Source organism: Salvia splendens, chromosome 6 (assembly GCF_004379255.2).
Source record: "Salvia splendens isolate huo1 chromosome 6, SspV2, whole genome shotgun sequence".
Taxonomy (NCBI): Eukaryota; Viridiplantae; Streptophyta; class Magnoliopsida; order Lamiales; family Lamiaceae; genus Salvia; species Salvia splendens.
In genome coordinates, this window is record NC_056037.1 from 29517841 (window position 1) to 29524891 (window position 7051).

A 7051-nucleotide genomic window follows, 5' to 3' on the forward strand; every position below is an offset into this window, starting at 1 on the left:
GAGATATGGATTTAGAAACGTATTACCGAAGGATCCACAGATTGTGGATCAACATCGACAGATGCCAGAAGCAACCCGTAACATGCTGCGATAAGGGGATCGACCAGTACAGAGTGCACTCAAACGAGAAACGCTTTATCAAATTCTTGACGGGATTGAATCAAGAATACGACCCAATAAGGCGAGAGATACTAAAGGAGGAGCCCTACCCATCAGTAGAAGCGGCCTACGGGTGGGTGAAGACGGAAGCGGCTCGACGTCGGGTCATGCTACCAAAATCCGGCATACCCATCGTAGATGCCGATGGCGACAAAGCCGATTCATCATTTGGGGAAATCGGCCACGGATTGGCTGCACAGAGCAATCGACCGCCGCATTGGAATGGGGCACCACACCGCACAGACTGGAGCGGGCCACCGCAACGCCCCGCAGCCACCTCAGCCACAGGCCGACCGGGGAACCACCGACCCGACACCTCCAAACTATGGTGCTCCTACTGTGGAAGACAAAAACACACATGGGAAACCGGAGTGGTGGGAGGAGAGGCAAAAGGCGAAATTCGCCGTTGGAGTAAGCGGAGAGGGCCAGCACCGACAGACAGATGTCGGGGTTCAGAGGGAAACAACCGGCGGTGTTGGAGAGAACCGCCAAGAGGGCCAATCCGGTGGCGGCGGCGTACGAAGCGCTGGAAACCTCGCCGAACGAACTGGGAGTGAAACGATGGTGGCGGCGAATCAAGGAGGTAAAGGGTTTGGTTGTTTAAAACCGAACCCTAACATCTCTTCACTCTCATACTTTAATCCCCAAAATTATGGTATATTAGAAAACAGACCCCACCATATTAAATATCACCCCAGATTTGCTGAATTATAAAACTGACCCCATAAACTCCCGGAAATTTCGAATGCACCCCAATACTTGTGACTATGTGTCAAAGAACCCCTTTGCACCTTTACAGAATATTTCCTCTGCATTTCATGTTGAAAAATTGGCTGATACACATACAAAGGGATGGATTTTAGATTGTGGGGCGACAGATACGATGACTCCAGAAAAAAATGATTTTATTGATCTTAGTTGTGAAGTTGATAAATCCTATATTAGAACTGCCAATGGAGAACTAATTACAGTTGTAGGATCTAGAACTATTGAGATATCTCCAACTCTTCGTCTTACGAACTGCTTATATGTCCCCACACTGTCTCAAAGGCTGATGTCTATTAGCCATGTCACCAAGGAATTAAACTGCACACTCCTAATGCACCCTGATTTTTGCATCTTGCAGGATATTCAGACGAGGAGGATTCTTGGGCGTGGCACTGAGAAGCAAGGACTCTATTACGTGGATGAGATAGCTCAACATGGTAGTGCGATGCTGGCTCACGGGTCCACGAAACAAGAAACTTGGCTGTGGCACCGAAGACTAGGGCACCCTTCCCCTGGTTATTTTAAACTCCTTTATCCGAACCTCTCTATTTCTGCTGATTTTTATTGTGAAACTTGTGTTTTGGCCAAGAGCCACAGACAATCTTTTAAACCCACAAATACTCGAATGAATTCCATGTTTTCTTTAGTACATTCTGATGTATGGGGCCCGGCTCCAATTGTGGGTGGGAATGGTTTTCGGTATTTTGTGGTTTTTGTTGATGATTGCACTAGGATGACATGGGTTTATTTCTTGAAACATAAATCAGAAGTATTTGATAAATTTGTCTCCTTCCTCAAACTTATCCAAACACAATATCACACTATCATTAAAATCCTTAGATATGATAACGGGAGGGAATTTGTGAACCATGCCGTCACCCAATTCTGCAAGGAAAAGGGTGTCATCCACCAGACTTCTTGCTCATATACACCCGAGCAAAATGGGGTAGCAAAATGAAAAACAGAACGATCCTAGAAATGACCCGAGCCTTGATGATTGAATCCAAAGTCCCTAAGTCGTTTTGGCCAGAAGCAGTTGCCACTTCCATCTTCCTCATGAACCGTCTCCCAACTAAGATTCTTCACATGAAAACCCCCCTTGACACCTTGTCCAAAACCGCCAAAATTCCCGACTACCTAAACCTCTCCCCAAAAGTCTTCGGTTGTACTATTTACGTCCATGTCCCAAAACACGAATGAACTAAATTATCCCCGTGTGCAACTAAATGTGTCTTCGTAGGGTATGGGCGAAACCAGAAAGGGTATCGATGCTTTGATCCTCACACCAAAAAGGTTATCACCACCATGAACTGCAATTTTCTGGAAACCGAGTTCTTTTACCAAACCCACCTTGATAGTCAGGGGGAGAGTGATCCAGGTAGTACTATCGACTATCTAAGTTGGGTTGTGCCATCGTCAAGCTCTTCGATTGAGGATCCAACAGAACCAGTTGTCACTACCGCCAAGCAGGTCTCACCACACGAGTCATCTCAACCGCTAACCCAAAGTTCTCCTCCGACGATATCCGAGGTAATTTCCGACTCAGATACCTCTTCTACCCCTATTTCCAATGACCTTGTTGAAACAGAGCTAGTGGAGGAAAATACCATTGATGGAGATATTGGACAATATGTGCTTCCACCTCGGAGTACGAGGGGTATACCGCCAAAGAGGTACTCCCCAAAGAAGATAGGAACAAAGAGCCGGTATGGAGTGTCAAACTTTGTGCAAGGAAACCTGACAAAAATGGCTAAAGCCTTTGCAGCCGCATTATATGAGGAGGAAGAAATTCCACAGTCAGCCGAAGAAGCAATGAGACATAAACACTGGAAAGAGGCCATGATTACTGAAATGAAGGCTTAGATGAAGAACAACACGTGGGTGAAGGGCGAACTGCCTAAAGGAGTAAGGACGGTTGGGTGCAGATGGGTGTTCACGATCAAGAGAAGGCCAGACGGTACGGTAGAAAGGTACAAGGCTCGACTCGTGGCGAAATGATACACTCAGACATATGGCATGGATTACGTTGAAACCTTCTCCCCCGTGGCCAAGATCAACACCGTAAGGGTACTGTTTTCTATTGCGGCCAACAAGGATTGGCCACTGCATCAGTTTGATGTGACCAATGCCTTCCTCCATGGAGAGTTACCTAAACCTATCTTTATGGAGCCTCCACCTGGGTTTACAGAAAATTTTCGAGATGGTGAAGTCTGTCAATTGAAGAAGACTCTCTACGGATTGAAACAGTCCCCGCGAGCATGGTTTGGAAGGTTCACAAAAGTAATGAAAAAGTATGGGTACACCCAAAGCAATTCAGACCACACTTTATTCCTCAAGAAAAAGGATGGCAAGATCACGTGTCTTATCATATATGTGGATGACATGATCATTACAGGAGATGACGAAGAGGAAATTAGCGAGTTGAGGAAGAACCTGTTCAGAGAATTTGATATGAAAGACTTGGGACTACTTAAGTATTTTCTGGGAATATGGGTACTCCGATAAAAAAGGGGAATCTTCATAAATCAGAGGAAGTACGTACTAGACCTATTGGCTGAAATTGGAATGATAGACTGCAAGCCAGCAGATACCCCGATAATTCAGAATCATGGGTTACAATTGAAGGAAGGAGGAAAGTTGACCGATAGGGGGAGATATCAGAGATTAGTAGGAAAACTGATCTACTTATCTCACACAAGACCGGACATTGCCTATGCGGTGGGAGTAGTAAGTCAGTTTATGCATGCACCTCAAGAAGAACATTGGGAAGCAGCGTTGCGGATAGTACGCTACTTGAAGGGGACAGCTGAACACGGACTTATGTTTGAGAAGCATGGGCATAAGGAGATCCATGGCTTTATTGATGCTGATTGGGCCGGCAACCTGAACGACAGAAAATCAACCGCCGGCTATTTTACCTTCGTAGGAGGTAATCTTGTAACATGGAGAAGTAAGAAACAGAAGGTGGTTGCACTTCATAGTACAGAGGCAGAATTCCGAGGAATCAAAAGTGGGTTGACAGAGATATTATGGCTAAGAAGACTTATGACAGAGTTGGACCTTCGTCCTAATCAATCATGTAGGTTGTTCTGCGATAACAAAGTTGCGATCATTATATCCGAAAATCCAGTCCAACATGATCGAACCAAACATGTGGAGGTAGATAGACACTTCATCAAGGAGAACATTGAAGCTAAGGTGGTGGAGATGCCATATGTCAAATCTGAAGATCAACTGGCTGACATTCTGCCGAAGGCGGTAAACTCAAAGTCATTCCGAGAAGTACTAGGCAAGTTAAGTATCGGTAATCATGTTACTTAACTTGAGGGGGAGTGTAGGAAAGAAATCAGTAGATTGGTACATAATTGATATGCAATCCTAGCTTACCATAGATAGATTGATATGCAATGAATGTAAATTAAGGTTACCTTAAGTTGTGAGTTTGTAGCCTATATAAAGGTATATGATCTTGTACATTAAACAATGAATAAGAATGAACGATTGAACCCAATTCTTCAGGTATTAATGATCAAAAGTTACGAAGATGCGATGTGCACTAAAAAAGGGAACGAACTTTAACTAAGAAATTACAATTGATTAGCATTGGACTGTGGCACAAAACAGAAACCATTTTTAAAAGCAGATCAAAATTATAAAAATACTTGAAAACTAAGTTAACATGTCGAATTAAATATGAGTTTGAATCCAACATTAATGATAAATTCGTATCTAAAAAATGTTTGTTAGTGAATGTGAATGAATTCAAATTTAAACGGTTCAATAATCATCGCACGTTTGGATTTTAAATTTTATTCGATTATTATATCAATGTACCTTATTTATGTCGTATTATTGTCGATGTATTTACTCCCTTCATTCCACGATATAATCATTTTGCCATTTTGATACGTTCTATAGCAATAGAGTCATTTCCTTTTAATGAAAGTTAATACATTTTTTCTCACTTATTTTCTTTTCTCTCCTTTTTCCTCTCTCATTCTTTAATACATTACACACATTTTTCTTAATCTCCGTGCCCGAAAAAAATGTCTCAAATCCTAATTGGAAAACCACAAGAGATCACCTATAACATTTCCTACTACATTTTCTATTATAAAAATAAGTGATGGTGGAGTCGATCACCCATATTTATGTATGTGTAGTAGGAAATGTAACAGCAACATGGGTTGCGAAAGTAACACTTTATCTACAGCTTATTAAATAAAACATACGTCGCTAACCCAATCTTATTATTGGATTGGGACAATTTACTTCTTGTGGGTGGTTAACTGAGAGAATTTGCTTGAATTATTCAGAAAAAATTATGTTAAACGTGTTTTCTTTTTTATAATTGTTTTAGTTTATTTACCTATTATAATAGTTAAATACTCAGAATTTTAATAAGATTTAAAAGTAGTTAACTCTAATGATATTTTGATTATTTATTCAATATCTAAATCTTATTTTATTTAGATAATTCGTATTCCTAGTGATTTTGATTGTTTGGCCTGATTGAATAATTCACTTTGGTATTCATACTCATAATGCAGAATTGCTCCTTGTGTATAATCCACGACACATTGAAGAATTAATTAAGGTTATATATGTGTGATCAGTACAAGTGAAGTCATAATTGGATATTACTTTATAACTAAATTAACCCACGACTTAAAATCAATATCCTAAAATTCTCTTCTTTAATTGTTTCAACTTTGTTTTCTATCTATTATCTTTATTTATCATTTATATTTGTTTAGTTAGTTAAAACAAACATTCAACTTATGTAAACTAGATAGTGCAAGATTATTTAAATAGCAGTACTTAGAAGTTAATTTCAGTCATTGGATCTTGTGATGTAACCATTAATCTAATAATATAAATTGTGTAGTCTAATAATGTAGCTCGGCTAATAATGTAACGTGTTTTAGTCTCATAATGTAGATTGTGTAGTTTAATAATGTAGCTCGGCTAATAATGTAGCTCGTATATTATTATCACAACCATCCAATCTAATGATCCAATGGCTGAGATTTGCTTTAATTTTTTTTTTTTATAAAATTTCACTTATTGACCATAGGGCGCCCCATTACTACAAAGGGAATATATATGGATACACTACTTGTACATACCATTGGTTATATTGGAGTATCATTGTCCACTTGCAGTATTATTTTAGGTGCTAATAATACTCTATCCGTCTATCATTTATAGTCCTATTTCGACTCGGCATGAGTTTTAAAAATTGTTTGATTTTGTGAAGAAAAATGGGGAAATGAGTTAAATGGAATGTGCAATACTTAAAATATTTATTTTTCACTTAAATATAGGGGTAATATTTAAATATTTAAGTAATATTTTTTAAATAAAAATTATTATAGTTCACTATAATATTTTTTTCTTCTCAAATTTAAAAATTTTAAGTTGAATTTTCTATAGTTCAATTTAATATTTTTATTAAAAAATGTTACTATTAGATTTAATTTTTTCTTCGCAAATATACAGATTGATTGAGCTGTATACTAAACAATATTTAACTATAAAAATAAATAAAGCATAATTTAAACATTTAGTTTCTTATTTAAATTTTTGCAATCATAAAGCATCAAATATTATTTAAATGAGGGTTTAATTGAGTTTTTAAAAGAAAATGATTATGGAAGAAAAAATCTAAAAAAATTAAAAGGAGAGTAGAAAGGTCCAAAATGCACCCAAATATTAAATATTCACACTAGTAGTGCATAGGGTTACTTTAGTCGTACAAAAAATGATATAAAAAATTTTAAAGACCATTTGTGCATTTTTCGACAAATTCAGGGACTAATAGTGTAGTTAATTCAAATAAAAATTATAATGCCATATCCCATATGCAAGTATAAAAGAGAAACATTTTTTAACTTGTTATTCACAAATATCTACCGCATTTGTATTTTTTTATTGAATCTATGATTTCAAATCTAGATGAAGCAAAAAAATTAATTTATTTGTGTATCTGTTGTTCAAGCATATTAGTCAAGTTCAAATGAATTATCAAACTCTAACTATAAATTAATAAATTATAATAATAACTAATAGTTTCTGATCATGAACAGTAAACTATATTTTTGATTTAATAAATATTAATTAT